The sequence below is a fragment of the Takifugu rubripes genome, chromosome 13 (assembly GCF_901000725.2).
Source record: "Takifugu rubripes chromosome 13, fTakRub1.2, whole genome shotgun sequence".
In the NCBI taxonomy this organism is placed as follows: domain Eukaryota; kingdom Metazoa; phylum Chordata; class Actinopteri; order Tetraodontiformes; family Tetraodontidae; genus Takifugu; species Takifugu rubripes.
The window spans coordinates 2,577,361-2,590,345 of record NC_042297.1 but is presented as its reverse complement, the minus strand read 5'-3'; the positions used below and the strand labels follow the sequence as shown (position 1 = coordinate 2,590,345).

At 45.2% G+C, this 12,985-nt stretch overlaps 1 protein-coding gene across 1 annotated transcript in view; it reads left to right on the top strand.

Moving 5' to 3' along the window:
- LOC105417221 (neural-cadherin-like) overlaps positions 1–12,985 on the top strand; it is a 166,302-nt gene that overhangs the window by 36,523 nt on the left and 116,794 nt on the right. The window lies entirely within an intron of this gene.

Here is a 12,985-nt window from a genome sequence, read left to right as displayed (position 1 = left end):
CTCTGCTGCCTTTTCTATGACCTCTGCGTCGGCTTCTAAGGTCACTAAAACAGGAACTAACTGATATAATGTGAGTCCCCTCAATAATCATTGATCCTGTTTCTCTTTCCCAGATACAAAATATATGGATATTTATTAAGTAAGCATTAAAATAGTTTCCTTCTACTTAACAGAAACTCTTAATTAACTCTTAATCGTTAAGCTTTGTGCTTTTGAATGCCGGCGGCTTTAAATGAGACTGCTCCAAATAAACTATTGTCCTTGAATAGCTACACATTCATATACAGTAAAGTCAACTAACGCTGCCTTGCCTGCAGAACAGCAAAACAACACGATGATGCACGAGCACACACACACACACACACACACACACACACACACACACACACACACACACACAAATATTCCTCCGGAATGACAAACACTTCTCGCCCACAGCAGATTGGCACTCTGACAACTTGCCATTTCACATCACTCTGCTCAGATGACTGAGATGCAAACAAGATATCGCTCCAAAGCGTACAGATGGAGAGGCAGACAGGCCGACTGACATGGTTGGAGATGATGTTTCTAATAAATCAATCATCGTTTGAGTGACGCTGATGCCGTGACACAGCGCGTCTCCTCTCCCCAGAGATCTTGGCGATGATGTCAAAGCTGGAGGCAGTCGGACCCAAAAAGTTAGTTTTAAAAAAGGGAGCGTTCTTCAGAGGAGAACTAGCCAAGTCGACACCAGCTGCCTCATCAGAGCGGCTCAAGGCTGCTTTTGCTGGCAGGCCGGGGGTTAAGTGGGTTTCACCTCTAAAAGGTGGTCAATCTTGGATCACAACAAGTTAAACCAATCAAGTGGCCTCAAGTCTGATTAATCCACTTTGAGGTTTGCCAAGATGACAATAAGACTGAGTCACTGACTGTTGATAGCAGATCAATCGTGGAAGAAACGAGTCCATTGTCAGTGAAGAAAAGGTTCTTCTCCTACAGGGACTTAAAACTGACACCCATAAACCGCTTAATTTAACACAAGTTCACACTTTTGTAAATGAAATTAATCTCCACAGAGGATTCCTTCCTGTAAGACGGAAGCAGAGTGGACGTTTTTGGTTTGCAAGTCCCTCCGCACACTTTATTTTCAATATTTTAGTGGGTGGGTTTAATATGCTGTGAACTACATCTTTTATCATTTATATCAGATTATGTGTGTTTTACATCAGCAGTGTCCTGGTTACACAAACTACCCAGATTAGCATTGTTCAGCTACAGCGCAGCCTCGGCTGTGACGAGGATTTTAGCTGTGGGGGACCTTCATTCCTCTTGATCTTCTGTGAGATGTGTCACAGCTGACAGTGCATATCAGAGTGGGAAGCCATGAGGTCAAAAGGACCGTCTCCAGAGCTCAGAGACACAATTGTATGGAGGCACAGACCTGGGCAAGAAATATAACTTCTGCTGCCCTGAAGGTTCCCCAGAACACAGAGGCCTCCATCTTTCTGAAATGCAATAAGTTTGGAAGAACCAGGACTTTTCCCAGAGATGACTGGCCCACCAACCTCAGCAGAGGGAAAAGGTGGTGCTCACCCTCCCAGTACAGCCTGACAACAGTCAAGCAGGGGTTCAGAAGATGAGACGGGAGACTGGTCGGATTTGAGATGAACCAAAATGGAACTGATTTAACTTGAGAGGATCTGCTTTGAAGAAAGTAGGAATATCCCCAAATCCAGCTGAACCAAGCATGTGGCTTCAGACCAAGGAGACTGAAGGCTGTAAAAGACCAGAGGGTCTGATGACTTGTGAGGGTTCAGCACATCAACCTCTGAACTGCTATCTGCCTGCCCCCAAATATACCGTTGAAAAGAGGGATGGATGGATGGATGGATGGATGGATGGATGGATGGATGGATGGATGGATGGATGGATGGATGATGCATGGGTGGATGGATGGATGGATGATGCATGGGTGGATGGATGGATGGATGGATGAATGGGTGGATGGATGGATGGATGGATGGATGGATGGATGGATGGATGGATGAATGGTAGATGGATGGGTGGGTGGGTGGGTGGGTGGGTGGATGGATGGATGGATGGATGGATGGATGGATGGATGGATGGATGGATGGATGGATGGATGGGTGTGTGGATGGATGGAGGGATGGGTGGGTGGGTGGATGGATGGATGGATGGATGGATGGATGGATGGATGGGTGGATGGATGGATGGATATGGATGGATGGATGGATGGATGAGTAGATGAGTGGATGGATGGATGGATGGATGGATGGATGGATGGATGGATGGATGGATGGATGGATGGATGGATCCTTGTATATGATTACATCACCTTCTGCATGATGTCACTTTTAGCTTTATGCTAATATTACATTTATAACATGTAACAGTTCCTCCCGATTAGTTTTTATCTGCATATTTATGATGCTGATTAAAAACCGAGACAAACTATGATGTTATTGAAAGGCCATAATTCACGTATAGTCACAGAGGATCAGGACCTCAACATTTATTTAATAGTTTAAAGCTGAAAAAAAACTAAAAGTGTTACAACAGTGCAGCATTTAGCACTTCAATCAAACTCTTTGAGGCTGCTTTGAGGTTTTACAGTTCGGCTTTTTGGGAAAAGCTGAACATTTGACCAAAAACGATAGCTAAACTTCTCATTTTAAACAGAGATGAGCAACCAAAAACATTTCATTTGTAACTCTAATGTGATTTTTTCATTTTTATTTGCTGTTCCATTATATCCTCCACTCCTCATCCACTGTTGCCTGTTAATAATCCAGTTAATAATCCAATTAATAATCCAGTTATCTTGTTCGCGCCGCTCTGTTTGTTAGCATCGAGAGAAGTCGCAACATTTTCTTTCCCCCAGAGAACAAAAAAAGAGATTATTTCTGGTTTCTATTTATCTCTTGTGTTATAACAAGGCAACACAACATATTTCTCAACTATGTGCACACAGAAAAACATAATTTACTCTCTGTTGGATCTTTCTGGCGTTTCGCCTTTTTTCTTTAGAACTCTGCGTTTATTTTTCCACGAAAGAAAGAAAATTCAAACCAGCCTGAAGGGTCAACGCAGGAGTCACACACACACACACACACACACACACACACACACACACACACACACACACACACACACACACACACACACACACAAACTATCTCTCTGCTGCTTGCAAGCAAAGGATGAAACAATTAAATTCCATTGTCAGTAATATATGGCTGTAGAATGGACCAGTTCGACTGACTGGGATCTCTGGGATGATGGCTCTCACTGACCTTCTGTGGATAATAGAAATGAGCCAATTAACATTTAAAATGCAGAAAAAATACTGAAAACTATACAGAAGTTTAAAATGTTTCCAAAATAAGGATATATATCCATCCATCCACCCATCCATTCATTCATCCATCCATCCACCCATCCATCCATCCATCCATTCATTCATCCATCCATCCATCCATCCATCCATCCATCCATCCATCCATCCATCCATCCATCCATCCACCACCCATCCTCCCACTCATCCATCCATCCATCCATCCATCCATGCATCCATCCATCATCCATCCACCCCCCACCCTCCCACTCATCCATCCATCCACCACCCACCCTCCCACTCATCCATCCATCCACCACCCATCCATCCATCCATCCATCCATCCACCACCCACCCTCCCACTCATCCATCCATGCATCCATCCATCATCCATCATCCATCCATCCATCCATCCACCACCCACCCTCCCACTCATCCATCCATCCATGCATCCATCCATCATCCATCCATCCATCCATCCATCCATCCATCCATCCATCCACCACCCACCCTCCCACTCATCCATCCATTTTAGACATATTTCTGAAAGTGATCTCAACACAACATGAGTTTTGCAAGACAGTAAAATGTTTCCTACATCGAGAGCTGAAGGTCAGGTCGGAGGTACCAGACAGTCGTGACATTTTCTTCTTGGATTTTTGGGCTGTAAAACGTGTTTGAACGTGTTTGTAGGTGGAAACGTCTCACAGATTGTATCCGCTCAGCTTCCTTCACCCACCGTCACCATCCCAACATCACCGCACAAGCGGCGGCAGCATTCCTGAACCACTTCATCCGTTAGCTCCGGGCGAATGGGCCACTTCCTGTCGTGGAGCCATCTTGTAACCGAAGCACAAACAGACAGCAACGCTGCTGCTGTCATCACAGCATGAAATGCAGCTTCTGTCCTTCTGTGATATTAAACCGCTGGAGTGAGGATGCACGTAGCTTTCAAACAAGTGCCCTGCAGAAAATAAATGAGGAAATAAGAATAAAGGGATGCAAGACATAATAAGACAGTTGGAGAAGTTACACTTAAGGGTTCCTGGTTGTGACTTTTAAGAATATTAAAAAAAATACTCATCCTCAGCATTGTGCATTCATCTGGGGCTTTCTTCTGGTTCACATCATTATTTTACACTGCTGTGTTTTCAGTGATTTACTGCAGGGCTACGTGCTAAGCTGCATATGGATATAGAACCTATATATTATTAGTTGTCACACTTGCTATGTAGCTATGTGCTACTGTAACTCTCCCCGCTTATCTGTGTGTCTCTCTCTGTCTATATTTAAGTAAATGTCCAGAAGATTGAGATTTTAAGACTGTCGACTGTCTTTTTTTGCTCTTAGCAACATCGTGAGGCTCACAGATGCAGAAACCGGCCTCAGCTGCATCCGTCAGACTCCCTCTGAGCTCTCTGGCTGCTGCTTTTTGCAGGAAAAAGAAGGCAAAAAAAAAAACAGCCATCGTTGCCATGCATAGAGTCTGGAGGCGAAGCTGAAGGAGGGAAAAAGGTCACAGTCTGAATCCCAGTGAACAGCGGTGGGACTTAGTGGAGCAGATATCATCAGGCTGGACTGTAAATTGTGTCGAACAGACCGACTCACACATGCTGACCCGAGTCATGATGTTCTCAGTTGATTAAGGGATTCAGTAGTTAGTGGCTTTTTAACTAGAGGACACGATGTCTTTCAGAAGTGCTTTTGTGTCACAGGGGATGAAGATTAATACCTTTGAACCGGAGCAGCAGAGCGGAGGCTGTAAACAATACCTGGTACCTGTAAGTACAGTAATCTTAAGAAGGGATTGACAAATAATTGTCTTACAGGACTTAAGCCAGCTCGATCTGTTGACGGAAACTTTAGCTCTCTCCGGCTAAATTGTCACTTCGAGTGTCGCAGCATTGCAGCACCAACACAGTTTGTAGTCAGAGGCTGGAATCCTGCTTTATTTTTTCTACCGATTGCAAAAAAACCCACTAATAAATAAATAAAAAATCCTTGCCCCCAGCAGAGCCTGCTGCACCGTGGGCGAGTTCAGTATTTTCCATATGTGTTCCAACCCTGTGGACCTCCCTCCATCCAAACATCTGCAGCTCAGACTCACCCCTCGTTCCAAACGCAACTCCAGTCTAAAATACTCCAAAAGCCGCAGCGAAACGGACCTTTTTAAAACTCGATGGCTTCCTGACTTATTTCCATATTTGCACATTTTATTTGAATCACCATTGAGGATTTAGAAAAGAAAGTTTGACTCAAGATGAGGGTTTTTTATTGTTTTATAATTGCTCTAAAATATAAATCAGATTATATAGTGGGCTTTTTTAAAGACACTTAAAGTCTTACATCCACAGGGAGACAATAACATTTGTCCTTTTTTATTACTGGTGATAAATTTTAAGTGAATAATATGAGAACAATAAGTAATAAGAATCATTTCGGCTTATTTGCTGCGCAGAAAATGTGTTTCTACGTTTGCTCACGTCTTGTCTGTCGTCTAAATCTACCAGCAGAAGGCTGTTCTCAGCGGGGCCAAACGGGGGCCCTGAGCAAGATTTTCACGTGCACGTGGGGCCGGAACAAGGCGTGTGTGGTGTCAGAGTACAGCTGCTGTTGCCTTTGCCTCGCACGTAACGGTGCTCACCGTGCACCTAATGTTGCGCAACCGTGCGTCTCAATTATGCACTTGTGAGGACCGGACGACAGTGAGTTGTGTGTGTGTGTGTGTGTGTGTGTGGGGGGGGGGGGGGCATATTGAGCCATGTGTGAGGTCATCTAGGGAACGAATGAGTTCTCATATGCTCTCATACGTTCTCACCTATAGATCACGCGTCCATGTTCCCTTGTGTTCGTTTAAGGGATTTTTCATGGAGTAACATTTCCACGTGAAGTATGAAGCAACATTGCATTTAGTAAACAATACTGGCGGCGTGAATGTTTTCAATTATGAGCAAGCGTGCTGGAAGAGTGAACAGTGAAATGACTGGCTAACCTTTTGTATCATTCGCAATTAGTGTAAGACCTGAAGCTTAATTCTCTCTCCATCTTTTTCACTGTCTCATCTCTTGATTTAATTGGCATTACTATGTAAAAATGTGGACAAAGTCACCGAGCCTGCAGCAGTCTTCCTTTTAAAGAGATTATGGATGGAAGAGTTACCAGCGAGGGTCCAGCAGTCTTTAGTAATCCTCACAGAGCGCAGTTAATTAACTGGCCTTCGGTGCTGTTTTCCCTCTGTCTTTTCTGTCTCTGGTTGTATTTCTTTTTTTTTTTCTTGTTTTTATCATTTATTTATTATTGTCTTTCTTTCTGCAAATCTCTGCGCACACACACATCTGTGTTGTCAGGTATAATTAAAGTCCCCATCAAAGGAGAAATGTCTGTTCAGCATTTTCCCGTGAACTTGGGGGGGTGGTTGGAGAAAAGGGATAATCCAGCTCCCCAGAGCAGGTCCACACCATCCACACCAGCCTTTCCTCCATTACATCTATCATGCTCTGCTTGTCCCACTCCTTTTTTATCCATTTGGGTCTCCATCCCCACTCTTACAGGTCATCCTGTGTCCCTGAACATTCTGGAAGAAAGTAAGTCTTCCACAATCGTCCTCTTCCTTTCGGCAGAGTCTACCATCCGTCCTTCCTATCCTGGATACCAAACCTGCCCGTGATTTCCTCTTCTCCCCTTTGTCTGCACCAACACTCCCATATACCGTATTTTCACGACTATAAGGCGCACCTAAAACACTGAGATTTTCTCAAAAATAGACGGTGCGCCTTATAATATGGAGCGCCTTGTGTGTGGACTGAGTTCCAAAATCTGCTGTGCGCCTTTGGTGGGTGCACTACGGTAAACGCTCCGCCCATCGATTAGCGGCACACCTACACGTAAGGATCCCCTAAAATGGCGCCGGTCAAGCGAGGCGCATATTAATAAGGCTTACTTTAAACTGCAGGCCATCGAATATGCGGCTGAAAAATGGCAATCGAGCAATCTTAGTGTTTTCGCTTTATGAGGAGGCGGCATCTCTCCATACGCACAAGGACAACTGTTGGGCAGCGGCTGCCCGCGGATAACCAGGAGAGGGCGGCCATCTTCCCTAACCCTAACCAGGAGAGGGCGGCCATCTTCCCTAACCCTATATATAACCCCCTATAAAATAGTCCTTCTAATGAAGAATCTATGCACGAGTGATTGCATTAATTTGGAAAAGACAGTGTGTGGAATGGAAACATTTAGGGAGGAAAGTGCCTCCTGAAACTTACTGCAGTTACTAGTGTGCCGGTGTCAGCGGGCAGGAATGAGTTTCTGAGAGTCCCAGGCAAATATTGAGGTGGACAAAAATGTGTAAAAGTCTCTCCACAGGAACGGGGAAATGTGCGAGTTTCCCGACTGAGAAATCCAGGGATAGACTTTGACCTTAAATGTGCTGACAGCACTAATCTTGTGCGCCACATCGCTGTCTTTCCCCTGCGGAGCTCATTCAGTTTGGCCGTCAGGTCTGCGAGGAATTCCAGGTCAAGTGGCGTCTTCGTGATTCTCGTTATGTGAATTCAGGAAGAAGCGGTCGCAGGCAGCAACGGATCCATAAACTGCTGCCACACTTTCCCGGGACTTGGCCGGCACAGAGTCAGATCAGGGAGCAGCTTCAACCTCATAACTTCGAAATAATACTGAAATAATAAGTCCTGTTGCTCTGATGGGATTTACAGCCCTTATCACCACTGTTGTTACAGCGAAACGTCTTCACGGCTTGACTGCTTAATGGATGATACAGTAAAAAGAGGCTGTAATGAACCTGGAGCGCTACCAAAGCCAGTGCCCCATCTGTGGTTATACTGTGGAAATGGGAATGCTGTTGTCACGAATGCCTCTATTTCAGTGGTAAAAGCGTGGGGACCTTTTTTGACTTTAAATTAGCAAAAGCGATTTGCAAGAACACCTGTCTGTCATGTCGACAGATTGGTCCAAGTGCTGCGAGAAGCACTCGCGCAGCGATAAATCAATGAACACTTGCTGGGACACATCTTCTGACAGGGGACGCGCTCCTCGTCGCCGTCGCTACACAGAGTAACACGCTTGCAACCGCCTGCCCGCTGCCAGTGTTGTTCTGATAATGACTGAAAAAAAGTGTCAGTGGTTTATTAAAAAGGAGCTGCTGGGTCTTCAGCATGGTCTTAGCTCACTGGCTTTGCTGGTCCAACTTGCATTTTTTTGTGAGGGCACCAGCAAGCCGACAAATTTGGCAGACTCATCCTTAGCTAACACGCTAGCTAAAATACATTGTTCTTCTGCTAGCCAAATGATGCTGTTCTTATGGTGAAATCAGCAGATTGTTTGCAGCGAATTTCAGTTCAGGATGTTGATGTGCTTATTATTACGATTAAACTGCAGGATTCATTATGCAAATGCCCGTAAAAGAGGCTGTTTTCACACTTACTGGTGTGGACCCAATAATGGCACCAGAAGAAAGAAAAATGATACGTTGTATAAACATTCAGCTAATATGGGCCACATTCACACATGTTGGGTTTCACTCTGGTGTGAATTCTGCACCACTGGGAGACCTTCATGTCCCCACAGAGGAAGACCTCTGGTTCTGTTTTACCCCTGAGAGATAAACGTCACGTTGTTGCACTGGTCACGTCCTTATGTACGATTTCCTCCCGTCGCTCAATTATGTGTTTCAAAAATAAGAAGGAAAATGAATCACACCAAGACCGCCCAGACCACCTTTCAGGCCGGTCTCGGCGTGGCCTCAGTTGACCTCTGGTTCAAATTCAATTCAGTGTGAAAACACTTTGAATTTCCGCAAGTTCAAACAACAAAAAGCACAAGTGGTTCTTAGCGTGCGGTCAGAACTGATGCGTTTCCACAGTGGACAGATATTAATATTCCTCTCTAGGATGGAACCATTATGATTTATTTTCTCAGGTGCGAGTTTATTCACGTTATAATCAAATCTGTTATTTATTATTGTGAACGATGGATGATAATTACACCCTGAACTTTTCATATTATTGGGATTTAAAGGACAGGTTTACCAGACAAGCCTACAACTCGTCATTTGGACTGTTGTATAAACCGCGACCTTGACTACACTTTGAATGCAATCAGAACGTAGCAGCTGCAACCAGAATTTTTCCAATTATGTGTTTATACAGTGCAGGCTGACAAGTTATTTTGAGTTTATTCCCCATAACAAGCTGAAAACTGGACTCTAGAGAAGTAGTAAACATCGAGGGAGTCCCATCACAGGAAGTTACTTCAAACCGAACATGTGTCTTAACTATACGGGCAAGTTATAACATATATACTGTAATGAATTACTTAATTATGTGTCAAGAACAAGGCAGGTGTGCAGTTACACATACATTTGGAAAGAATCTGACGGTGGACCCTGATGGAATATCCATCCATCTGGCATGTGGTGGGGTTCCAATTCCCCCAGGAGGAGCGTGGTGGGGGAGGGGGCATAGAGACCACCTGGATTTGCTTGCAATCACAGTGCTGTGATCCAGGATAAGCAGAAGAAAGAGGAGAGGTTAGCATGGCCGAGGCTCTGCTGGGGCATCGGGGCACGTGTTAGCTTCTCTAACCATTTTCAGGAGATTTACTGCAAAGCTGGAGCTGAATTTGAGGGAGTCGATGGACTAAGAGGAGAGTAACTGTCAACTCGTGAGCGGCCGGGAGGAGCTGGGATCCTGACAAATGCTTCAGGAGACTTTGTACTGGAGATGTGTGAGAAAAGAACCCGATCAGAACACTGAAAAATCACCACGTATTGCAAGTTCGCTCTGACTTCTGCTTTATGGTTGGGAGTCAGCTGTGCAGGTGATTCCATAAAGGACGAGGACATAAAGGGACGAGGGAGAACGCAGAGAATGTGGGAATGAATATAAAAATGATTTATCGCATAAAACACAGGAGGAATGCAGCCAGTTCTTCGGAATGGTCGGGGCTCATCTGCAAGCTTGATGGATAGATGGATATAAATGTCAGAGTCACATGTAAAAATGTCACCGTTGTTTAGTTTCAGCCACTGATGATCTGTGTGTCAGGCACCAGATGAGAACCCAAATGTGACACACGAGATTGGCTGAACACCGCTTTATTGTCGGACACAGACAACAGACAGGATTCTCCAGGGAGCGGGCAGAACAGAATAGTCGGGGACAGGCGAGGTCGAGATCGGGCAGAAGGCAGACAGAGTTTACAGGGGAGCAGGCTAAACAGAATGGTCAGGAACAGGCAAGGTCGAGACCGGGGAGCAGGCTAAACAGAATGGTCAGGAACAGGCAAGGTCGAGACCGGGGAGCAGGCTAAACAGAATGGTCAGGAACAGGCAAGGTCGAGACCGGGGAGCAGGCTAAACAGAATGGTCAGGAACAGGCAAGGTCGGAACCGGGCAGGAACAGGAATACGTTGGAAAGTCATCGGGAACGAATAACGATCTGGCAGAGAGCAGGTGTGCCTCTGGGGTTTAAGATGAGTGTTCATTGGAGTCCTGATGCACAACAGGTGTGCGGGGCGAGGCGGCTCACGGGCGCGATTGCCCGCAGCCGTGACACTGTGTTTGCATGTGCATCCAACAGTGCTCCGCGTATTAGCCCCACGATCTCCGATTCTCCCCTCTTCCCCTCCAGCTGTATTGTCCTTTTGCCAATTAATTGTGAATCTTCCCGACCGCCAGAATGAGGCTGGAGATTTGGTGTGATGCGGCTGCTTAATTTGCCTCTTCTGTTTCCTTTTGAAGTCCGTTCACAGTTTTTCTCTTTTATATTCCCTCACTCGCCTCCATTCTAATGTCATTGATTTATGCGGTTGGTTGCTCATTGTTTTTCCATTCCCTCTTTCTCTCCTCTTAATTTTTCCACTTTTCGCTGTGCTGTTTCTATAACAACCATTTCCCCAGCCTCTGATTCTCACTCTTAATCCCGCTCATGCAATATTCAACCACGACTAGTAATCACTTAACTCATAAAATGCTCCCCCCCCATCTATCCTCTTGCAACCCACCTTCACTGCTTTCATCATTCACAGTCTTCCTCATCTGAATAATTGTGCGTGTTGGTAACAGAGATTCGTGCTCTTGGGCCAGGATAATTGCAGGGATTCATGTAGAATAGAATGGACCCAGCTCAGGTCCCTGTTCCCTCTGTACCTGCTGCAAACATGGGCAGAGCATTTCCTGTTTACCACAAGTCGACAAATATATCACTGAGGATCTCCTCCAAGCTCAGAAAAGCTCATGTTCTGCTGTTTGCCTTCTGCCGTTTGAACAGAGGAAGATTATTGTGGAGCAGAAGTCAGTGCAGCTGGACACTGTTGTGTTCTGCAGAGTTCAAATCAAATGATCTCACATGAAACGGGCTCCTTTTAACTCGTATTAAAGTGTTTGCTTTTTGGGTTGCTGGCTGTGCAGCACGGAGACGGCGATCGATTACGAATAGACGCTCCTCAAAGGGAGCCCGTTCAGTAACGCATGAACAATAAACTAACAAAGTGCTCCGCAGCCTCTGTTAGGAAGTTGAACGTTTCACCTCCGCCAGTGGAACCCAAACAGCCACAAAAAAAGTGCAGAATGTCATTAAAGAGGAACTCTACGCTGTATTTGAATGTAACAGCAACTATGATTTCAAGATGAATTATTTACGATGTTCCCACAATAGTTATTAGCTATTGAACAGGCGGCGTTGCGAAGGTTTGCAGCAGCAGTGACTTCCTCTAGCACGGCAAAAAAATATACTTATAAGGCTGACTGGAGACAGGGAGGTGAGAGAGTGGTGTGTTTGACCCCCCCCAACACGACGGTGACCTGTCCGCCGCAGCCCTCCTGTCAATCAATCAATCAATCAATCAATCTATCTATCTATCTATCTATCTATCTATCTATCTATCTATCTATCTATCTATCTATCTATCTATCTATCTATCTATCTATCTATCTATCTATCTATCTATCCATCCATCCATCCATCCATCCATCCATCCATCCATCCATCCATCCATCCATCCATCCATCCATCCATCCATCCATCCATCTATCTATCTATCTATCTATCTATCTATCTATCTATCTATCTATCTATCTATCTATCTATCTATCTATCTATCTATCTATCAATCTTTATTGATATAGCATCTTTTACAATCACAATTGTTTCAAGACCCTCTCCAGAGTCCCAGGGCCTGACCCCAGACAAGCAACAGTGGCAGGAAAAACTCCCCTTTAACAGGAAGAAACCTTGAGCGGGACCAGGCTCATGTAGAGGACCCTCCTGCTGATGGGGGGCTGGGTAGAGAGGGAGGAGAGGAGAGGAGAGGAGAGGAGAGGAGAGGAGAGGAGAGGAGAGGAGAGGAGAGGAGAGGAGAGGAGACAAGTGGAGAGGGGGAGGGGGAGAAGAGAGGAGAGGAGAGGAGAGGAGAGGAGAGGAGAGGAGAGGAGAGGAGAGGAGAGGAGAGGAGAAGAGAGAATAGGCATAGATCATAGAGAATACCTACAGAAATACATTATATTAAGTAAATTAAGCTGCCAGTAGAGTCAAGTTGAGTGGGTGAGTGGGGTCAGAGGTCAGTAGGCAGCTCTGAAGGTGGTGATACCTGTATATGAATACAGAAGGGGGAGTGGGGGGCAGAAAAACTACGCAA